Source organism: Nicotiana tomentosiformis, chromosome 4 (genome assembly GCF_000390325.3).
Source record: "Nicotiana tomentosiformis chromosome 4, ASM39032v3, whole genome shotgun sequence".
Classification (NCBI taxonomy): Eukaryota; Viridiplantae; Streptophyta; class Magnoliopsida; order Solanales; family Solanaceae; genus Nicotiana; species Nicotiana tomentosiformis.
The window spans coordinates 128,364,849-128,389,595 of record NC_090815.1 but is presented as its reverse complement, the minus strand read 5'-3'; positions in this window follow the sequence as shown (position 1 = coordinate 128,389,595).

Genomic DNA, 24,747 nt, shown 5'->3' with positions numbered 1-24,747 from the left:
CTCCTGGTCTTTGATGCTCGAACTTCACCTGTTGACAATTTAAACACCGAGCTACAAATCCAACTATATCTTTCTTCATTCGCCTCCACCAATAGTACTGCCTCAAATCCTGATACATCTTCACGGCACCTGGATGAATGGAGTACCGCGAACTGTGAGCTTTCTGGAGAATAAACTCATGCAAACAATCTACATTAGGCACATATAGCCTTCCCTGCATCTGTAATACACCATCATCTCCGACAGTCACTTCTGTGGCATCACCGTGCTGAACCATGTCCTTAAGGACAAGCAAATGGAGGTCATCATACTGACGTTCTCTGATACGATCATAAAGAGAAGACTGAGAAACCACACAAGCCAAAACTCGATTCGGCTCCGAAACATCCAATCTAACAAACTGGTTAGCCAAGGCCTGAACATCCAAGGCTAAAGGCCTCTCTGCTAACAGTAAGTATGCTAAGCTGCCCAAATTCTCTGCCTTACGACTCAAGGCATCGGCCACCACATTGGCCTTTCCGGGATGATAGAGAATGGTGATGTCATAATCCTTAAGCAACTCCAACCACCTCCGCTGGCGCAAATTAAGATCCTTCTGTTGAAACAGATGTTGTAGACTTCGGTGATCGGTATAAACCTCACAATGGACACCGTACAAATAATGCTGCCAACTTTTCAAGGCATGAACAATAGCTGCTAACTCAAGGTAGTGGACTGGATAATTCTTATCATGTACCTTTAACTGTCTGGATGCATAGGCAATCACCCTACCGTCTTGCATCAGTACTGCACTGAGGCCAATACGTGACGCATCACAATACACAATATAAGATTCTGAACCTGTTGGCAAAACTAGAATTGGAGTTGTAGTCAAAGTTGTCTTAAGCTTATGAAAGTACTCTTCACACTCATCCGACCACCTGAACGGAGCACTTTTCTGGGTCAATTTAGTCATAGGCGATGCAATAGATGAGAAACCCAAGCGATGATAATAACCAACAAAGCCGAGAAACTCCGACAACCTTATTAATCTACCTCGACACCAGATAACCTTAATTTTCTTAGCAAATATTGTCCGGGGTATTTACACATAAGTCAACATCCGGTCAATATTTTCATCTTAAGTTCTAAAGCTTGGAACTAAGTGTTCCAAATTATTTCAAAACCTCACCGGATCCGAACCAATTACCCTGGCAAGCTGAATAATAATCGTAAGGCATAATTTGAGCAGTAAATGGGGAGACGTAGTTGTAATACCCAAAACGACCGGCCGAGTCGTTACAGTTTTTCCCCAAAAAAATCCAGAAAATATACTGCTTTCACATCTTAGGTTCAATTTATGAGATTAGTGTTGCATAGTAGGAGTAATAGTTATAGTTCCACTCTACCTTTCTGGGTGTTTGAGTTCAATCCTATAAAAACTCTCAACATCTTCTACCTTAATCTCTCCCCACAATATATACAAGTCCACTCCCATAAAATAAAAATAAAAAAAGAAAAATTAGCCTATATAGCAGTCTACCCAACTACATTATGTATATCGGCTAGAAAAACAAATAATAAATTTAGTCGGCTATTTATGAAAAGATTCCAAAAGAAAAGACCGTAGTGGTCTAAATCTCTCGACTTTTGGTCCTAATAAATGTCTGTACTCTTCGTTCTAACATCGATGGGTGGCTTGGAGCAACGGTCAAGTTGTCTCCATCTATAAGTCGTGGATTTGAACCGTGAAATCAGCCACTTATGCTTGTATCAGGGTAGACTACCTATATCATATCCCCTTGGCATGCAACCCTTTTTTCGAACCCTGCGTGAATACGGGATACTTTGTGCACCGGGCTACCTTTTTGTTTTCATTCCAACAACAAATATATTAAATTTATAGACTGTCCTAATCTGTTTTTTGGACCCCTAATGTCTTCAAATAACAAGAGTTTTTATTGTTGCATGGCAGCACTACATTCTTCTTTCCCATTTGTATGTCAATCTGCAATACGGGACCTAATGCCCTTGTTCTGAGGATTTGGTTGTGACGTTATGGAGTGGATTGGGGCATGGTTTTTGGGTATTTGGCTATGACTTCAATTGTAATTTGCAATTATTGAAGTCATTAATTGCATGTTAAAGCTTGGTCAGCAATATTTACAAATATTGAACTAACATATTTGAAATAACAATGACAATATACCCAGTAAAATCTTATAGGTGGAGTTTGGGAAGAGTAGTATATATGAAACAAGTAATACTTCATAATGAATATTGTTACAGATACAATGAGCTTTTATAGTTACATGTTGATCTAGAAGGTAAACATTATCTCTAAGTACAATAATAATTTAAAATTCAAAATTTACATTACATATTAGCACGCCCCCTTAAGCGATGCATGGTCTGGAAGAATGCAGAGCTTGTTGCGCAGAAATAATAATCGCAGTGAAGGAAGTGCCTTGGTCAATAAATCTGCAAGTTGATCTTGACTAGGGACATAATGAACTCAAAGAATACTAACGGCAACTTTTTTACGAACAAAATGAACATCTATCTCGACATGCTTGGTACGAGCGTGTTGAATAGGTTTCTGTGCCAAATATATGTTGCTAATATTGTCACAGAAAATTATGGAAGCTGAAGAACAAGAAACATGAAGTTCCTTTTAAAAGAGAATGTAACTATGTGATTTCGGCAGTCGCGTGAGCAACTGCACGATATTCAGCTTCAGCACTTGATCAGGAAATAACATTCTGCTTCTTGAAGGACCATGAAATATGATTCGGGTCAAGGAAGATACAGAGGCCAAAGTGGATCGACGAGTTATAGAGCAACCAGCCAATCTGCATCACTATAACAGTGTAAACTGTCAATAGAGCCACCGGAAAAAATAAACCGTGACTCAATGAACCATGCAAATATCGCAAAATATTTTGACGGCAATATAGGGAATGTCTAAGGGAGAATGCATAAATTGAGATACTTGATTAACTGCAAAGGCAATGTCTGGACGGGTAAATGTCAAGTATTGAAGACTACCAACAAGATTTCTATAAAGCGTGGGATAAGAAAAAGGAGAAGAATCATCCGAATGTAGTAGAGACTTAGGAGAAAGAGGAGTTGAAACTGGTTTTAAAGAAAGTAAATTTGCACGACCAAGGAGTTCTTTCACGTATTTGGACTGAGATAGAAAACAACCTCCATCACGAGCAATTATAGAAACACCAAGAAAATAATTAATCAATCCTAAGTCATTCATTGAAAATTCGGACTTAAGAGTCTGAATTAAATATTGAAGTAAAGTAGTAGAAGAGGCAGTGAGTAGAATATCATCAACATATAGTAGAAGAATAGCAATGTCTGAGTTATGTTTATAAATAAAAAGAGAGGGATCAGAAAAGCTATTTTGAAATCAAGTACTTAGAATAAAAGAAGTGAACCGATGGAACTATGCCCTAGGGGCTTGCTTTAAGCCATAAAGATCTTTATTCAACAGACAAACATGATGAGAAAATTGTGGATGAACAAAGCCAGCAGTCTGTTTCATGTATACCAGTTCGTTAAGATTGTCGTTCAAGAAGGCGTTCTTAACGTCTAATTGATGAACATGCTATTGCTTAGATGCAGCAGGGCAAGAATAGTACGAATGGTTACTGATTTTACCACAGGACTAAATGTTTGATCATAATCTAGTCCTTGTTGTTGTTTTTAGACTTGGGCCACAAAACGAGCCTTAAAACGCTCTAGAGAACTATCAGATTTTTGTTTAATACGATAAACCCAACGACAACCAATAACATTGGCAGTAGGTGATGCAGGCACAAGATCACAAGTGCGGTTGGCTATAAAAGCATTGTATTCTTCGGCCAGTGCACGTCTCCAATGAGGTAATTTGTGAGCTTCCGTAAAAGAAGTTGGTTCAGGTGGAAGTGATGAAATGTGAGAGATTAAGGATGGAAGAATGTGAGGCTTAAGAGAGCATGTTTGCTTGCGAGTGATCATGTGATGTGCTTTAGTATTAGAGGAACATATGTGTGGAATTTGAGGTTGAGAAACAGAAGATTCAAGGCGTTGAATTGGAGATATGTTGGTGGTTGTAATGGGTAAACGTGAGATGGTATGGTTAAGGGTGGATGAAGTAGTGACTTGTCCAACATTTGGAGGAGAATCATATGTGTTACGTTGTTGCACAATTGAAGTAGTGTTAGGAGTGTTTTGTCCAGTTGGCATATGAGAAATAATTTCGGCATTTGTTGGAGATAAGAAACGGTAATATTTTTCAATATCTCCATACTAAAAATTAGGAGATACGGTTGAGGTTAAAGAAGGATTAATATTAATTAAAGATGGAAGTTTAAAGAGAGTAGAAGTGCTAGATTTAGGTAAAGTTAAGGAGAGAAGATGCAGATAAGGAAAGATATCCTCATTGAACCTAACATGTCTAGAGATAAATACTTTATTACTGGAAGTATCAAAACATCTGTATCCTTTGTAGTTAGATGGATAGCCAAGAAAGATACAATATTTAGAACGAGGATTCAACTTGTGGGATAAATAGTCATGTAAGTTTGGGTAACATGAACAGCCAAAGACATGTAGATGATTGTATATAGGAGGCTTGCCAAAATGAACTTCAAAGGGAGTCTTAAAACGAAGCTCAGATGAAGGAAGGATATTTAAAAGATGGACAACAGTGTGTAGGGCTTCAACCCAGAATCGAGAGGGACGTGATGCTTGAAATAATAATGAACGGACCATATTAAAATAGTACGATGCATGCGTTCAGCTTTGACATTTTGTTGATGAGTATGAGGACATGAAATACGAAGCAAAACGCCATTATCATTAAGGAATGATAAAAAGCTTGAAGTTTAACAAACTCAGCAGCCCCATCACATTGAGATGCTTTTAATTTTCTAGAAAATTGGGTCAATACATAGGCATGAAATTGCTTAAATATAGTGAAAGCATCATATTTACACTTGAGAGGAAAAACCCATTAAAATTTCGCGAAATCGTCATGAAATAAAATATAATATCGAAATCCAGTAAAAGAAAAAATGGGAGAGGTCCAAATACCACTATGAATTAACTCAAATGGAGATAAAGAAAAAGAACAAGAATCCATAAATGGCAATTTTTGGTACTTGCCAAGTTGACAAGCATTACATAAATTATCTAAACATTTAAATGCAGAACAAGGTAACTTATTGATCCTAATTAAACTAGTTAAAATATTTGAGCTTGGATGTCCTAAACGACGATTCCAAAGATTTGGAAAGACATGTGCAGCAACAAGAGCAAGACGACGAGTTGCAACAAAGCCATCAGAAGAAGAAGTAAGGGCATAAAGTGGTCCAGAACTATTGCACCGAAGGAGAGGCCTCTTCGTCTTGAGTTCCTTAATGGAAAAACAAAAGGATCAAATTACATAGAACAATTATTATCCGAAATAAATTTACGAACGCTTGGTAAATTGGTAGAAAGATGAGGAACAACTAAAATATCTCTAAGAGAAAAAAGAGAATCAGAAGTAGAGAAAATACCATGTCCAGTATAGGAAATAGGGAGTTGAGTTCCATTACTCACAACTACATGATCTGAGCCATTGTGTGGAGTAATAGAGGATAAATTGGATGTATTTGGAGTCATGTGAAAAGATACTCCACTGTCCACAAACCAAGAGGCATCACCAGGCGAAGAAAATGAGTTGTTAGAACTAATATCTGAGACAAAGGCATTAGAATTTAGAGAAGGATAATCACGAGCAGTGTGGTATGGCTGATAGTAGAGTTGGCAGTAAAGCGACACATTATTAGGTTGAGATGGATTGAAAGCAGCAGTATAAGAAATTGGAGGAGGACCTAAGATGGAAGGAAGATGGGGATGCGGAGTGAACTGTTGAGGCCAAACATTAAAAGATTTGGTATTCCCTTGAGTATAGCGACCTTGACCACGTCCACCATTAGAATGGCACCCACCATTATTATGACGACCACGCCCACGACCATAATAGGGAGAGGATTGCTGCTTGGCCATAAAAGCAGTGGTGGAATTATCCAAAGTAAAATTAGAGAGACTATTTAATTGAGCTTTATGAAGGAAAAGTAGGGAGCGTGCTTCAACAAAGGTAGGAAGAAGAACACAAGTAGAGATAGAGGTTCTCACAACATATATTTTAGAGTTAATCCATAAAGTATTTGTAGAACAAGATCAGATTCAGAGATTGGATAACCTATAGACTTCAACGCATCTGCAATGGATTTGAGACGATGGACTTATTCATTAATTGAAAGGTTACTTTTTTTAAGGTTATGACACTATACTTTGAGTTGAAGTGTTCGAGAACTAAATTGATCACGGAATAATCGCTCGATTTGAAGCCACGCGTCTCTAGAAGTGAGAGAATGATTTGACTTGATTATAGCTTGAAAAATTTCTTGGGAAATTATTGCTTGAATCCATGAAAGAACAATGGAGTCAAGTTGAATCCATTGTTGAAGGGAAGGGTTCTCGATAGAGTTACCATCATCATGAAGAATAGTAGGCTCAGGACAGAGAAATATTCCATCAATAAAGCCATAAACACCATGACCTTTGAAGACGGATAAGAAAAGCTCTCTCCATAATATATAGTTTGTATAGTCAAGAACAGTAGGGACAAGATTTTTAATGTTTGAAACGGAAATAGCAAAGGGAGAGGATGGAAGAATGGAGGAAGCATTAGTGATAGAGGCTAAGGAAGAAGGAACTGATTCGGTAGAGGTGTTGGAAGCCATGAGTCAACAAAGGAGAGAAAACCTAGACTTCTAATACCATGAAACAAGTAATATTTCTTAATGAATATTGTTACAGATACAATGAGCTTTTATATTTACATGTTGATCTAGAAGATAAACATTATCTCTAAGTAAAATAATGATTTAAAATTCAAAATTTACATTACATATTTATCAGTATACACAGGCTTTACCTCTATCTGGTAAAAATAGAGAGGTTATTTCGGATAGATCCTCGCCTCAAGAAAACATATTTGAAATGCTGATAAAATATGAAAAATATTGTTCGATGAGTATTTCAAGTGATACAGAAGTAACAGTATTCACCCACAAAATTCTTGACTTAATGCAACTTCAACTTCTAAATACTCTTTTTCAACTTCTAACAATTATTAATCTCTATTTTTAACTTCAGCCACATATTATCCAAAAAGCATAATTTATCTTCCCTTTTTCAGTCTACAAGCATTCTTGACATTATCTTTCTGTCTAAGAAGATATAGCCTTGACCAAATTTCAATTGTGCTTATAAAACTTACTTTTTATGTAATAATGCCAAAAATATGAACGTGTAATCACGTTCAACAGCATAATATATATATATATATATATAGGCGAAGTCAGAATTTTAATTTTATGGGTTCTGAATTTTAGTACACGACTTCAAGTATTAGTGACTAGGTTCTGAATTCAATATTTGTATATATTTGATGAATTTTAAATACCAAATACATTATTTGAGTAAAAACTACTAGGTTCAGTACAACCCGTAATTCGGCTTGTCCCTCCGCCCCGTGTGTGTGTGTGTGTGTGTATATATATATATATATATATATATATATATATATATTGGTGCTGAGAGTTTGTATACCAACAGTGACTTAGCCATATATATATATATTGGTGCTAGAGAGTTTGTATACCAACAGTGACTTAGCCATTACTGTTCAATTGGGCTTTGTCTGCTCCCTTGCTAGTTATGTACAAAAATGAACTCATGTCACATCGTTCAAATAATTCCTAGTCCTAGTCGAAAGCCTGAGAAAAAGGTATACTAAATCGTAGCATTAAGGGGAACTCATAGTTGTTTAGCTAGTGATTCGAATGGATTAATTCTTGAAGAAGGATAGATTATCGAATAATATAAGATTTTATTCGACCACTTAAAGAATTGGTTTATCAAAGTTTATTACTCCTAGTAATTATGATAATATAGAACGCCCATATTCTATTTGTTTGGCTTATTGCCTTTGTATATGTCTGCTACCTTGGAGTAACATCTCCTTTTCATAAGGTGTTTTGGCTGTTTATTTCTAACAGGGCAACATGTGCTTCATATGTCTGTACACTCTTCTTTTGAAGTGCCCATAAAATAGACTTGTCTTATTTTTTTATTTTTTTATTTTTTCCCCCTCAAAAATAAGGACTTGACATTACTTCGTCAACGAACTACAAAGTTCAAATGTACTTTTCGCATCCTGAACAACCCAACTTGGGAAAAACTTCTCCCGGAAGATGTCCTTCAACAAAGAAAGAGAAAATCTAGCTAAACTATGAGCTACTTTGTTCAACCTCCTTGGAATATAGAGAAATTCCACGTGAGCAAATATACTTGATAGCTTCCAAATGTCTTCACACAGTACTTCTATCTCCCATGAAGTAGCCACTTGTTTTTGGATCATATCAACAACATTCTTAGCATCAGATAAAATCTTCACATTTTTCCATTCATGATTAATAACACATTCAAGTGCCTTTCTTATAGCAATCGCTTCGGCAGTCATGGTTTTTCCAACATATTGAATTGGGGATCCATGGGCATGAAGTAGTTTTCCAAGACTATTCAAAGCCGCAATACCAATACTCGCATGTCTCTTATCACACATTAATCCTGCATCTGTAAATAATAAAGTACCATCTTGAAAATTGGTTAGTTTAGACACATGCTCATTTTCAATTGAAGATCGGACATCGAGGCAATTAATTAATAGATCTTTATATTCTTCATACTCAAAAAGAGATTTAGAAACAATATCAGTTGGCTCTAGCATTTTCTGATTAAAGCACCAAGCATTCCTACCTTTCCAAATTTGCCACATAATATTAACACTCAAATGTAGTAATTCTATAGATTCAGGAAAATGCTTAGTAGTTAAGAACAAGTTATACTACCAAACAGAAAAGTCAGTTATGTTTTCAATATTAGGCCAATTAATAGGGCTTTGTTTTCATACAAGCTGAGACCGAGAACATCTAAATAACATATGTTCGATATCTTCACTTTCAAAACCACAAATCATATACATCTTATCCATGTTTTGTAATCTTTTAGCTAAGGTACTATTAACGGGCAAAGAGTTAATCACACATTTTCTTAGAAAATATTTAAGTTTATTTTTAATTTCTAAGTTCCACAAAGAATCCCAAAAGCTTTTAGGAAAAGAATGACAACTCGCATGGGCTTCCGAATTCCTAATAGTCTTACCCGCCAAATCCTTTGCTAAATAGTAACCTGACTTGACTTCATAGTTCCTAGATTTTGAATGATGTCATATTAATCTATCATTAAGACCTATAATAGATATTGGAATAGATAAAATTGCATCTGCATCTTCAGGAAATTTGAATTGTTAAAAAGGATAAATTTATCTAACGTTGGCTTGCCTAGCAAGTAAAATATTAGGCGCCATCACGGTCTCGGCGGTGAGAATTTCGGGTCGTGACAAGATTGAAGCCATGGAAACTGAAATGAAGGCTTTAGAGGATAACAGAACATTGGATGTTGTTGATCTTCCAAAAGGCATGAAGGCTATTGGTTCAAAATGGGTGTACAAAATAAAATACAAAGCAAGTGGTGAGGTAGAAAGGTTCAAGGCCAGGTTGGTAGCCAAGAGCTATAGCCAAAGAGAAGGCCTAGACTATAATAAAATCTTTTCACCAGTTGCCAAGATGGTAACTGTGAGATCTGTGATTGCTCTTGCTGCTTCTAAAGGGTGGAATATATCACAAAAGTCTGCAGACTATTGAAATCATTATATGGACTTAAACAAGCCTCATGATAGTGGATCATTAAGCTCAGTGAGGCCTTAACAGCTGCAGGATATGTTCAAAGTCTATATGACTATTCATTATTCAATAAAAGGAAAGGAGATGACTTTGTAGCAGTGTTGATATATGTGAATGACTTATTGATCACTGGAAATAATGAGGAGTTAATCAATGAGACTAAAGTTGTCCTTCATCAGAAGTTCGAGATGAAGGATCTTGGTGATCTCAAATACTTTCTGGGAATTGAAGTCGTGAGATCCAAAGAAGGGATTCTATTGAATCAGAGGAAATATTACCTTCAACTCATCTCTGATTTGGGATTGAGCGGTACTAAGCCAGTCTCAACCCCCATAGATCTCAACCAGAAGTTCACTTCTGCTGAGTTTGACAGACACACTGGCACTACAAATGATGAAATCCTGACATATGTGAGTGAATACTAAAGATTGATTAGTAGGTTGATCTATTTGACTATCACACAACCATACATTGTGTTTGCAGTCCAAACTCTCAGTCAGTTCATGCAAGAGCCCAAAATATTTCATTGGGATACTGCTCTTAAAGAGTATTCAAATACCTAAAGCATGAACCAGGCATGGGGATATTTTTGAGTAGTGTAGGTGCAGATAGTTTGACATATTTTTGTGATGCAGATTGGGCAAGTTGTCCAAACACAAGAAGGTCAGTAATCGGGTACTTGATCAAGTTTGGCAACTCACTCATCTCATGGAAGTCCAAGAAGCAACATACAGTGTCGAGAAGCTCTGTAGAAGCAGAGTATAGAAGCCTAGTAGTCGTGACAGCAAAAGTAGTCTTGTTATTAGGATTATTTGCTGAACTTGGAGTGCATATCAAGCGACCTGTGGAAGTCTCTTATGATAGCAAAGCTGCTCTCCAGATTGCAGCCAATCCTATCTTCCACGAACGTACCAAATATATTGAGATCGATTGCCATTTTGTGCGCGACAAAATCAAACAAGGTGTATTCAACACATAGTTTGTGGGGACTAAAGATCAGCTAGTTGATCTTCTCACTAAAGGTCTTGGACAGTCTCAGCATGCATTTCTACTTGGCAAGTTTGGAGTGCTTAACATCTTGCACCCTCCAACTTGAGGGGGGAGTATGAGCTATTAGTTAGTTGGTTATAGTTGTGGGGCCCAGTAGTTAAAGTAATTAGTTAAGTTAGTACAGAATTAAATTTTATATAAAGTTGTAATCATTCATTTACAAAAATAGAATTCATTTTTCTCTTCTGCAATTCCTCTCTTCTCTCTCGAGTTCATCCCTTCATTCTCAAACCTAATCACAAATTGCTTGGATGAATCTGGAAATTGAGCTCATATTCATCAAGCTCACACTCACTAGTAGATATACACGTCTGGTCTATTTTTTGTCCTACTACTCAAGAATTATTTCAGGCCATCCAAACAAGTTGTAACATTAGGGATGTGCATAATTTTATAAACACCAAATTACCGTATCGAAACCGAAAATTTTGATATTCGATATTCGATATTTTGGTATTCGGTATGGTATTTGGTTTAAGTTTTAAAAAAAATTGGTATTAGGTACGGTATTTGGTATTTTAAAATAAAATACCGAAATACTGATATCGTACCGAAATATATATTATATTACACAATACATATTTTATTAATTATAACTTAAATATAAGATATCTAAAATTTTACTTTCCTTTATTCTCTAAGTTAATCAATTAACTCTAAGCAAGTAGCAAGATATTTCTCTAACAACTTGTTTGGATGGTTGTTACACATCGTTTCATAATGTATCGTATTGTATTGTACTGTATCGTTTGATAAATATAATGTTTGGGTAGATTGTATCGTTTGCCGTTGTTTCATGATATCATGCACCAGCAATATGAAGAATAAATTTAAAATATTATAAAATAAATTATGATACGGGGTAAATTTATTATATAAAAAGGTAGGGTAAATGATAAAATAAAATTATTTAATAACAGTGAAGGGTGAGATGAGAGAAAAAGACAAAATAACGACGCAACCACACCAAATTGGTCGTTACATAAAGTGACACATTTCGTCATTACATAACGACAGATTTAACGATACGATACAATAAAATTTAAGTAACAACCAAAACAAATATCGTATTTAAAATAAGAATATGATACAATACAATAGGTAACGACCATCCAAACAAGTTGTAAAGAAAAAAAATACGAAATCCTTTTTAAAAGAAAGATTATCTTCTTTTTAACAGTAGAAATATTTTAGAATTTTAAGTTAAATTACTCAAATCTTCATATTAGTAAATAAATTATTTTGCAAAAATATCCAAGGTAATATATTCTAAATATATGGCTAATATATTATTAACATAAATTAACCTTCACTATTATAATAATAATAATAATAATAATAATAATAATAACAACAATAATTATATTACTATGTGAAGTTAAAGGCTTAATGTCTTTTAAGACTACTGTCCTATAAGAAAAATGCAACATTAAATTTTTGCATATTTGCATTCAACCAAAAAGTTTAAGTCCTCTTGTTAAATTTTGCATTCAACCAAAAAGTTCAAGCTGAGTCCCTGCAATTGGTTTCCCTCAAGGTTTGAGCTCTTTTTGTAGTTAATTCGCGCTTATTGTTTAATGACGGCTTATATCTCAAATTTTTAAAAATAATGATTAATTGACGGCTTAATTTGATAGATAATATAGCATAAGAGTACTAGTATTTATATTCCTGAAGAATTTTGTTCTAGAGTGCCATCCATGAGAGAGAAGGGTCATGTAAGGTGGGAATGAGACGAGGAATAGAGGAGTAAAAAAGATGCAATAAATTTGCTTGAAGGCAATACCCATCTGAGATTTAAAAAGCTCCTTTTCTACTCTCTTTTTTCATATTACCTCAGATGTTTTTCACTTTTAATGAACTTTTATTTTTAGGATCATAAGTAACACAGTTCTTTAGAATAATAGTTCTTCAATCCCTCATTATTATTTCATTTGATCGGTAAAGGATCTCACTTTTGATGAACTTTTATTTCAGATCATTAGGAAAACAGTTCTAGAAGTACTTCCTCAACCCCTCATTTGATTTTCAGTTTGATAAGCGAAGGTCTTTAGTGTCTTCACTATCCTATCTTGTCACTTGACCCATTTCTTTACATGTTGAACTTTCCTTTTGTGAAAGATCAAGATGTTATAAAGATATAGCCATTCATATTAATTGTATTTTATTATTCAACTAACTCTTCACTCTTTTCACCGCGGTAAGGGCGTAGTGTGATGTATGAATTAGGCCCGCATCATGAGTTTCAACCTTGTCGTGGATAGAAGCATGATATTTAAGTGAAGAAGTATACAGGGATAGGTCTGATATCTATTGAGTTTTGAACTACGCTCTTAGCCTTCGGGATTTCTCTTATAAAACAATGTTCAACTTTGAATGCCTACTTTTCTCTTCCTCCAAAAAGAAAAAGTTTCAACTTCGTAAATATTTGGAATTCTTTTTTTTTTTTACGTGTATATGCAATACGGAGTTAAATGTGAACTCTGGATGGGAGCATAAGGTAAACCCATAACTCGTGAACAATACAACAACAACAAACTCAGTGTAATTTCACAAGTGGGGTCTGGAGAGCAGAGGCGGATCCAAGATTTAAATTCTATGGGTTCAACCATTAAGGTTTTTAGCATTACATCATTATATTTTTAAAGTTATGAGTTCATATTTACTATTTATTGTAATTTTAATAAATTTTTACACATAAATTTATACTCCGTAATAAAAGCATTGGGTTCAGTTGAACCCGGTGCTAGAGGGCTGGATCCGCCCCTGCTGGTGACGATAGTGTTTACATGAACAATATCATGTACGTAATATCTCCGAGGGTTAATTTCATGGACCCCCTTATCGTTCGAGGTTCGGTCAGTTCCTCGAGTTCTCAAAATTATATTTATGCTTTAGTTCCTCTTTCATGGATGGTTTTGCTCATGTAGACATACAAGAAATAGAAAGTTGCAGGCGATGAAGTAATTAGAAGTGTGAGAAAAGGATAGAGACCATTGAGAGAAGTACATGCAGAAATTGGGAAGGAAGAAAGGGAACAACTGTGGATAATTGATCATTGCTTCTTTCTGATTGAGTGAAACAATTTTTACACTAAAAGATGTTACTGCTACTTTTGAGATTTTAAAATCAGACTACTTTCTAATCTCATAATATGGTTCATTAATCTTTCAATTATTTTGAATACCCATATCAACCGTATTTGATACTCCCTCCGTCCTAATTTATAGGATATAACTGGTGTTTATAAAAACTCGAAAAGCTGAACCAAACTGAAAACCAAACCAAACCGACTAAAAGAACCGGTACTTTTTTGGTTTGGTTTGGCTTTGGTGTTAAATTTTAAAAACCGAACAAATTTAGTTAGATTTTGGTTTTAATCAAAAAATAACTGAACAAATCGAACCAAACCACCTATAGAAATAGCTATTTAAAATTTATCATTACACCTATGTATATGTAGATTTTTATACAAAGTTTCTAAAATTTTATGGTACATGTTAATCGTTTGCACTTTTTGTCTAGTTCTTTGCTATTATAATAATCTAGTCCTTTGTCTTTATAGTCTAGTTGTAGTTTTCTTTTGCTAAGTACGAGAATCTATTTCATGGTAAAAAAAAAAAATTTAATTGAGTCCTTAAATTATTCATCAATATCTGATTTAATTATCATCAATATATCTTGGTAAATGATAGATTCACAAATAGTAATTAGCTTGATAGTGTTATGTTAAAAATTTAGTTGATGGAATATGTGTTTGGTGTGTATGTCTCACCTTTAAGAAAAAAACCTATAAAAAATCGAAAAAAAATAACTGAAAACCGACAAAAACCGACATAAACCGAATCGATTAAAAACCAACTTAATTGGTTTGGTTCCAATATTTTAAAAACTGACTTACTTCGTTCGATTTCTTTTTAGGAAAAAACTGATCCAAATCGGACCATGAACACTGATCGGGTCCAAACCTACTCCACTATAGAGTGGCGAGGATAGTCGATGCAGTTTTACCCAACAAGGTCGGGATCGATTTCCTCAGTGAGTTAATTTGGTTTGAAGTTAGGTGTCTAACTAATCTAGATGTGCGTGTTGTTCTTAATTGCACTTCCAAATATTATTGCGATTAATTCTATTCTAATTTTATACTATTGTATGCTTAGTGTAAGCTAAGTACAATATTTTTGGTAAACGTTTTCAAGTGTTGAAAGGCACTAGGGAATTGACTTTTGCCTAGGTGAGTATCTAATGAGTATCAAGAATCTAGGACAAGCATGTTATGATTGGGGTCGTGATATAACCATCATACATACGTGCTCACTCTATACCTCTCGGTAGTTTGAGTGACTTTGCCCGATTTGGCTTTCACAATTCCAAATGGGTGTTCATACAATACAAGTAAAATTGGCTCAAGTCGGGTATTACTATCTCTAGGTTTAACCCTTTAATTGGGGCTATCAATCTCTTGAGTTCACCCCAATTCCTTGTTAGCCTAATTTTTCTAGACTTAGTCCCTATTTATCAAGAGGAGCCTAAGTTATAAAGGCATTCTACAATTTTAGCATGAATTAGGCTAAATATCACTAACTCATAAACAATTAAGCCCTAAAATTCAAGACTCATTTAATACCCACACTAGGGTTGGGTCACAACCCTAGCTATGGGGTCTAGCTACTCATAATAACAGTAGAAATCAAAGATAAAAGATAAAATATAAGCCATAATATTAAAGTACAAGATGAAAATCTAAAGTTTGAAGGTAAATCTGCTCTAAAATTGCCCAAAAAGGGAAAAATCAGTCGTTCACGTGCTCTGCTAAACAAAACTTAACCTAAAATTGACAAAAGGATCTATTTATACTAGGCTGAAATTTTCGGACAAAAATGCCCCTGCGGAGGATTCGTGGACGCGTAATTCTTACCGCGTAAGCGCTTGAGCTTTCGCGGCCGCGTAATAATGAGCTCCGTGTTTTTTCAATACTGGGCTTGGGTTGGGCTTAATTTCGCAGACCGCATAATTTTAACCGCGTCCGCGTGTGCTTCCATCGCGGTCGCGTAATTTGGACGCGGACCGAGTTCTTCAGTTAAGCCTGACTTGCAGGGTCACTGAACCTCAAGATGCGCTCTCAGCGGAATTTCCTTCGCGGCCGCGCCTAAGATTTCACGGCCGCGCCTTTCCAACGCGGTCAGCGGTGATTTTAGTACTTAAAACAACTTCTCTGAATCTACTTTCGTGGACCGCGTAATAGTGGCCGCCTCAACGGTGGTCCTTACGTGGCCGCGCTTTTCTGTCGCTCTCAGTGCTCCAGTCTCAGCCTTGGATTCGTGCAGGTTTGACTCCTTCATGAGTTGATTATGGCTTCTTTGCCTCATTTTGACCAAACCCTACAAGCAAGCACATTAAGTTAGTTTTCGGGAATACCTTTACACATTTTAGACCCAAAACCTATGCAAAAGAGAGTAAATAATAGGCTAAAATCCCTAGTTATCAACTCCCCCAAACTTAAGCTTTTGCTTGTCCTCAAGCAAACAAGGTAATTCTCACCTCCACAAGAAAAAGAAATGAAAATTTCAGCTATCCTAAGGTGACTTCATCAAACATCAATTGGGACTAACAATTACCCTCAACACAAATGCATTATCAACAACATCATGCTATGACTTCCATAGTTCTAATATGACACAAAAGCATCAAGAGTTGACTCAATTCATCAAGGAAGCTCGCTCTCTCACGTAGGTCATTGTGGATCCCAAACTCCTCCTCCTCTGCTTCCCATGAGCAAATCTCACTTTATAGAATGTGACACTCAAAACAAGGATTGTAAAGAAGTGCGCTCATCACTCTCAAAAGAATGCCACAAGTCCGGCTCTAAGTACCATAAGCTTGCCCTTTATGTAAATCACCACTAATGCAAGCTCACTCAACTTGAAATCATATAGGGATTTAGCGGGATGTAATAAAGGCTTTTTGGATCAAGGTAGGACACAATGAACTATGATGGTTTAATCTTTCCTTAAGCACTCCATTTTCTCATTTCAGTTCATACATTCTTGGCTCTCTGAGTCATTTTCTTCTTCCTCGGGGGAACTAGAGAGACACATTGTCACTCTTTCTTGTTCATGACAATTATTTTTCTCCTTTTCTCATCATTCCATGCCTTTCAACATTGTTTTCCTTGAATCCCTTCAACCTTTTCTTTCTTTTTGACATATTTCTTTTTAACTCTTCATCCTTTTCTTTGCCTTTTCTTTTCATCAATTCTTTTTGTTCTTTGTACTTTTCATCACTTTAAAATTCCTCGTCTCTCCCCCAAACTTATGTTTTTGCTAATTGCTCATCATGAATGCTAAGGAAAGATTGGGTGCTAAGAGAGGGTCATTATAAAATGGATGAAGGCTTGTAATGTGGCTATTGAATGAAAAAGGCTTAGGCTCAAAGGGGTTGACTAGGGATATCATATTAGTGGGCTACGGAAGCTTTCACAGTTCAAATGGGACCAAGGAGAGCTTACACTCACTTCTCAAGTCGAGCTACACTTAGAATTTTGCCTAGACAAACATTCAGGACAAGTTCTAGACTTATTGGCCCGGGACTTGGACTTCCAATTCAATACCTCACCTCTCAAGCTACTGGATCGTTACAGAGAATAGAGTCGAGGGCCCATAACAACCTCAGCTAAGATTGAAGATTACAGATGGCTCACAGAAACCACTTGATGATAGTTTTAGTCAACTCAAGAGTCTAAAGGTCACAACTAGAGCTAATCTCGTCAACAAACTTGTCTCTAACTATGAGGTCGAAGGTAAATGTGTTAGTGCTAAGTGAAGCCTACTTGAGACACTTTTATTCATTACTACTATATATCAAAACAGAAAGAAAAATAGACTCAATCCCTTAAGAAGGTTGTCACGCCATCCATCGTTGGGAAGAGCCACCCGGTTCACACAACATCCACCTTTGGAAAGAACTGTGGCATTAAGAAAATCAAAGGCTTATTGATCACGTAGAAATATAAAAATAGGCTACAAACTCAAAAAGAAGCTACTAAAGGAAATAAGAAGCTAAGCTATTGAGAAAAATTATAAAAGAAGTTATAAAGTAAAATACGGAAAGTAAAATGAATATGTACAATAGGGGAGTGAAACGAATATACACAAAATGGGAATGAATATATACATGGAACGGTAAAGTTATATACATACCAAAAGTGAAAAATAACGAAAATAAAAATAATGATAAGTAAAAATAAAGAAAAATAGTATTGTAATTATTACATGCGAGTCATCAAAGTCATCAAATCAAAATAAGAACCCCCCCTCCCCCCAAAAAAAATAAAAGTTAGTATTGTCCTCAATGCTAAAAGTAAAAATAAGATCAGGGGAGGGATAGAGAGTAAAGAAAACTCCATATGCGGTATTTGTCTCAGCACCATCAGGATCCTCTAACTGGATCTCCAGGTCCTCGGTTTGGGGTACCACAAATCTTCTCACCAGCTCTCCGTCAGCCTCCTGCTCTGATGCCTGTGCTGTTTGTGCTGCCGGTGTAGTCTCCTCCATAAGGAGGTCCAGAGGAATATCGCTGGTGGAAGTAAGCTTCTCCACCTCCTTCTTTAACAGCTCTTGATTTTTCTTCACCTTCTTGACCTGTTTTCCCATCTCCTTGATTACCTTCGCATGACTACCCAGAGTCTTCAGAATTTGCTTTTGGTTGTCAAGGATCTTCTTCAATGAATCCTCTACTGACGGAGGCATCTGAAGTTGTGCTGGAGCTACCTGTGCTGCGACTGCACTGGATAATGCAGATAACTTTGATGTAGCTACCTGCATCCAGTTGTTGATGCTGGATAAAGTCTGATTAACCCGCAGTGCAGTCTGAGGGTAAGCTGAGGAGGAAGGAACAGATAGTGGGGCAGAGACAGATGGCCCTGAGGACGGAGGTGGCATATCAGCAGATGAACCTTCAGCTGTGGAAGGCTCGGACCCAGTGGCCACTACCCTTGGCTCTTCAGACTGGCTAACGGAGGTAGTGGCTTTGCCTTTGGACTTGGGATTGTCTGCTTCCTGAAGGCTGTACCAAGAGAAGGGCCTTTTCGGCTTCACCTTCGTGTCAAAGTGTCTCCCCTCAACCCCTTGGTCCTCTAGGTACATAGTGATGAAATTGGGGTAAAGGTAGGACATTTCTTCATTCCCGGTTGCCTTAGATATGTTCTGTGCCATGAGGTTCCCCACATTTATTGGGTACCCTGCCATGATGGATGCTATGAGGATCGCCCGGGAGAGTGGAATGTCACTGTCATGCAGGCACGGATCAAGGCAGAAGCAGACGAAGGTGCACCACCCTTTTGCTTCAAAGCTCAAAGTGTTTCTAGCAATATAGACCCCAGGTGTAAGCCAAGCCGGTGTTGACCCAAGTATAGCTATCACCTCTTCAAGCCATAGACGGGCTGCCTTATCTAATGCCAACTTCTCCAAGTACAGGGATTCGTTCACATCATCAAACATGTCATATGTGTTCAATGTCTTGCCATCAAATCTGATATTCCGGTTCCGTACCTTAGTCACATAGGTGCCCTTTTTGATGTGGGCGACATTGGTGTAGAATTCTTTGACTAAGTACTCATTGGCCTCTGGTAGCTTACTAGTGAAGAATTTCCACCCCACTCTTTCATCGAATTGCTTCTTCACATTGGGATTGTGGGGTAGAAGATCTCTTTTTATGAAATTCCGCTCAAGGGTGAGCGACCTTTGTGGCCACCATTCCCGGAATTTGTGGTAGGCCTTCTCACTCACGAACCTATCTTGCCACACTGCCAGCTTCCTTGATCTAATCAAACCTCCAACCCGGGTATCACCACCTCTCCCGTCATCCGGGACATCCTCTTCATCATCAATATTAATTGGAGCCGCTATTGAGGCCGGAGTTGCAGCAGGTGGGGCAGGTAGTGTGGAAGTCTCAATACCTCCTCCTGAGCCATCAGACGACAAGGAGGCAGATTCATTGACGAGGCGATCGGACTGTGATTGAGCCTCTTGTTGGGGTTGTGTAGCTTCCCCTTCAGAAATCTCCCGGGAGGGGACATATTCACTAGTCTCAGAAGAGTCGGGTGTGGGTCTTCGGATGGTTTGCTTCTTGCCAATGACCCTTTTAGGTGCTAAGGGTGCAGTATGTTTCCCTCTACCCCGGCCTTGGGAGGATTCTCCCCTCCCTTGTGATTTTTCGGGACCGCCACGAGATCGCACCATTATCTGCATACACAATCAGTGAAAGCTCATTAGTATTGTGGTTCAATGAATCAGCAAACGAAAGCAAATGAAATGATCACAGTTTTTCTCAAAGCAGGGGTCCGCTGACAGCGTAAAAAGGAGAGCGTCCGCGGAAGGGTCAGCGCGGTCCGCATAAAAAGAAGCGCGACCGCGAAAGAGGTTGGACTCAGACTACTAACTCTCTGATCATGGTCTTCTGCGGACCGCGTAATTTGGGATGTGGCCGCGGAAGATTAAGTGCGGACCGCGTAAAAATGAACGCGGCCGCGAAATCAATTTGTTAAAACTCTGAAACTCATGAGCGTGGACAGCGTATTTTGGACGCGGCCGCGTAAGTTCAAATGCGGACCGCGGAAGAAACATCGCGTCCACGAACATGCAACCATACTCAGCTCTTTCAAATTAAGAAACGCGGACCGCGTAAAATGGACCGCGGTTCACGAAATTCAAACAAAAAGTGGCACTGGCACATTTGAAACCTAGGGTTTTCACTAAGTGCAAAAATTAATGCAATTAGCATGCATAGTTAATAACCCTATCCCCTATTAGGCATGTAAAGCAATTACCCACATGAATTTAAGCATCAATTAAGCATGATTTTTAGATTGTGGCATGTATTAAACCCTAACTAAAAAGAAAAATTAAAACTAGAAGAAAAGAAAATCAAAAGATGAAATTAATGTAAAGATTTGAGCATACCAGATGTGGATTTGTAGTAGAAAATTGCTTCTTGATTAATGAGATATGAAATTGAAAGTGTAAGAAGCGGAAGATGAACAGTGGTCTATTTCGGTGAGAATGTGGGGTTCGAAAAGTGTAAAAGTCCTAAAGACTTCCTATTTATACCAACCCCAGAGGTCCCACTGACTTACTTGAGCGCGGTCTGCGGAATTCCACCGCGGTTCACGCGTTTTACCTTTTGATTTTTAGAAACAGTCCCGCTGAGAGCGGATTAACGGGCGTAACCGCGTAAGATCAATGCAGACCGTGAAATTATGAACGCGGACGCGAATACAACTTCAGAGAGTTGATATTCTGGACTTTTCAAGTCCGTGTCCGCTGACAAATTGTGCCCCGGCGAAAAACTCTCGTTGACTACGAAATTTTGAGCGCGGTCCGCGTAATTCTGCACACTTAGGAAAATTTATCCAGCAACAACCTTGTACTGCACAAACAACTCCTATACAAAGCTCAGAACCACTTAGTTCAAAATAAAGCCTGATCTAAGAAGAAAATCAAAAGAAAAATACATGGGTTGCCTCCAAAGAAGCGCCTGATTTAACGTTGCGGCACGACACATATTACCAACATCATTGGAAATTGATCAATGCCACCACATGGTTGTCATCAAACTTGCCAAGGTAATGCTTCACTCGGTGCCCATTAACTCTGAAGATTTCACCATTTTTGTTTTTCAAGTCAAGAGCACCAAACGGAGTCACGTGCACTACCTCAAAAGGGCCACTCCATTTTGACTTGAGCTTTCCCGGAAACAGTCGTAACCGAGAGTTGAATAGAAGAACCAAGTCACCCTCCTTGAATTCTTTGTTCGGGCATATTTGTCATGTAAGTACTTCATCTTGTCCTTATACAAGGACGAGCTGAAATAGGCATGAAACCTGAATTCATCAAGTTCATTGATTTGCTCCACCCGGAGATTGGCTGCTACATCCCATTCAAGGTTTAACTTCTTGAGCGCCCACATGGCCTTGTTCTCTAACTCAACTGGAAGATGGCATGATTTCCCAAATACTAACCGGTACGGAGACATACCAATTGGAGTCTTGTACACAGTTCTACAAGCCCACAACGCATCGTCAAGTTTCCTTGACCAATCAGTTCGGTTTGTATTGACAGCTTTTGATAATATACTCTTTATCTCCCTGTTGGAGACCTCAACTTGTCCACTAGCCTGGGGATGATAAGGGGTTGACACCTTATGATTGACACCATACTTGAAAAGTAAAGTGTCGAAGGCCTTGTTGCAGAAATGAGAACCCCCATCACTGATGATCGCCCTTGGAGAGCCAAACCTTGTAAAGATATTTTTCTCTAAGAAAGCCACCACACTCCGTGCCTCATTGTTGGGCAAAGCTACAGCTTCAACCCACTTGGAAACATAATCAACAACAACCATAATGTAAGTGTTACCACATGAACTCACAAAAGGACCCATGAAGTCTATGCCTCACACGTCAAAAACATCGATCTCCAGAATAGTGGTGAGAGGCATTTCATCCTTCTTAGAAATTCCACCAGCTCTTTGGCATTCATCACACCTCTTAACAAGCTCACTTTCATCTTTATACAGGGTAGGCCAATAAAATCCACAGCTAAGAACCTTTGAAGCAGTTCTCGTCCCACCATGATGACCACCGTAGGGAGAGGAATGGCAAGCATCAAGAATATTCATTTGCTCCTCTTTCGGGACACATCTCCGGATCACACCATCATTGCAAATCTTGAAAAGATAGGGCTCATCCCAATAATAATCCAAGCTGTCCCGTTTGAGTTTATTCCTTTGATTTGAAGAGAGCTCACTCGGGAAAATGCCGGTCACAAGAAAGTTAGCCACATCGGCGAACCAAGGCATACCATTCAAAGACACGGAGAGGAGTTGTTCATTCGAGAATGAATCATTAATTTCGAGACCATCGTGGGGCCTCCCCTCCTCTTCTAAGCGGGACAAGTGGTCCGCCACTTGATTATCACTTCCTTTTCTATCAATGATTTCAAGGTCAAACTCTTGAAGCATAAGAACCCATCTCATCAACCTAGCCTTCGAGTCCTTTTTGGTCATCAAGTATCGGAGTGCCGCGTGATCGGTGTGCACAATCACTTTGGCGCCCATGAGATATGGCCTGAACTTTTCCATGGCGAATACAATGGCTAGTAACTCTTTCTCGGTCACTGTATAATTGACTTGGGCGTCATTCATCGTTTTGCTTACATAATAGACCGGATGAAATATCTTGTTGACTCTTTGCCCCAAACCGCTCCTACCACAACGTCACTAGCATCGCACATGAGCTCAAATGGTAAGCTCCAATTGGGTACGGTAATGATGGGAGTGGTTGTAAATTTATACTTTAGAGGCTCAAAAGCTTTCATGCAATCTTCATTGAACACAAACTTTGCATCCTTTTCTAGCAGCTTGCACAAGGGGTTCACCACTTTTGAGAAATTCTTGATGAACCTTCGGTAGAATCCCGCGTGCCCAATAAAGCTCCTAACTCCCTTGAAGGAAGTAGGAGGAGGGAGTTTTGAAATAACTTCAATCTTCGCTTGGTCCACTTCAATATCATTCTTTGAGATCTTATGGCGAGGACAATGCCCTCTTCGACTATAAAGTGGCATTTTTCCCAATTAAGCATTAGGTTAGTCTCTTCACATCGGGCCAACACTTTGTCAAGATTATCCAAGCATTCTTCAAATGAGTCCCCCACAACACTAAAATCATCCATGAACACATCAAGGAAGTCCTCCACCATATCTGTAAATATTGCCATCATACACCGCTGAAAGGTAGCCGGTGCATTACACAACCCAAGCGGCATCCGCGAGAATGCAAATGTGCCATACGGACATGTGAATATGGTTTTCTCTTGGTCTTCCGGTGCAATAAGAATCTGGTTGTACCCTGAGTACCCATCCAAAAAACAATAGTAGGCACGCCCGGCAAGTCTGTCTAACATTTGATCAAGAAAGGGCAATGGAAAGTGGTCTTTGCGGGTCACTTTGTTCAGCTTTCTGTAGTCCATCCATACCCTCCATCCGGTGACAGTACGAGTGGGGATCAACTCATTTTTCTCATTTGTGACCACAGTCATACTCCCCTTCTTCGGCACACATTATACCGGTGAAGTCCATGAACTATCCGAGATAGGGAACACAACCCCTGTATCAAGCCACTTGATAATTTCCTTCGTGACGACCTCTTGCATAGCCTCGTTTAACCTTATTTGATGTTCCACGGAGGGTTTGGCATCATCCTCTAGTATAATTTTGTACATGCAAAAGGCGGGGCTTATACCCCGAATGTCAGCCAAAGTCCATCCAATTGCCTTTTTCCTTCTTTGAAGCACCGCAAGGGTGGAGTCTACCTGCACGTTAGTTAGGTAAGCAGAAAGAATAACAGGTAATGTGGAAGAAGGGTCTAAGAATACATACCTGAGGTGTGAAGGCAAAGTCTTCAACTCCAATGTTGGTGGCTCCTCGATTGAGGGCTTTGTTGGTGGAGTCTTCCGGTTTTCCAAGTCCAAGGAAAGTTTACGGGCCCCATATGAGTAGGATCCCATTCCTTGCAATGCATTTGCACATTCAACCAAGCCTTCCTTATCATCATCCTCATGGTTTAACAACACATCTTCCAAAGGGTCTTCCATATTGATCATGGCACTCGTGTCATCAACATCACTTCCGTCACAAGATCCACAAAAGAGCAAACTTCATTGCTATTTGGTTGGCTCATTGATTTGCACACGTGGAATATAACTTTTTCATCGCCCACTCGGAAGGTGATCTCCCCGGCTTCCAGATCAACCAATGCCTTACCTGTTGCTAGGAAAGGTCTCCCCAATATTATAGGCACCTCATAGTCGACT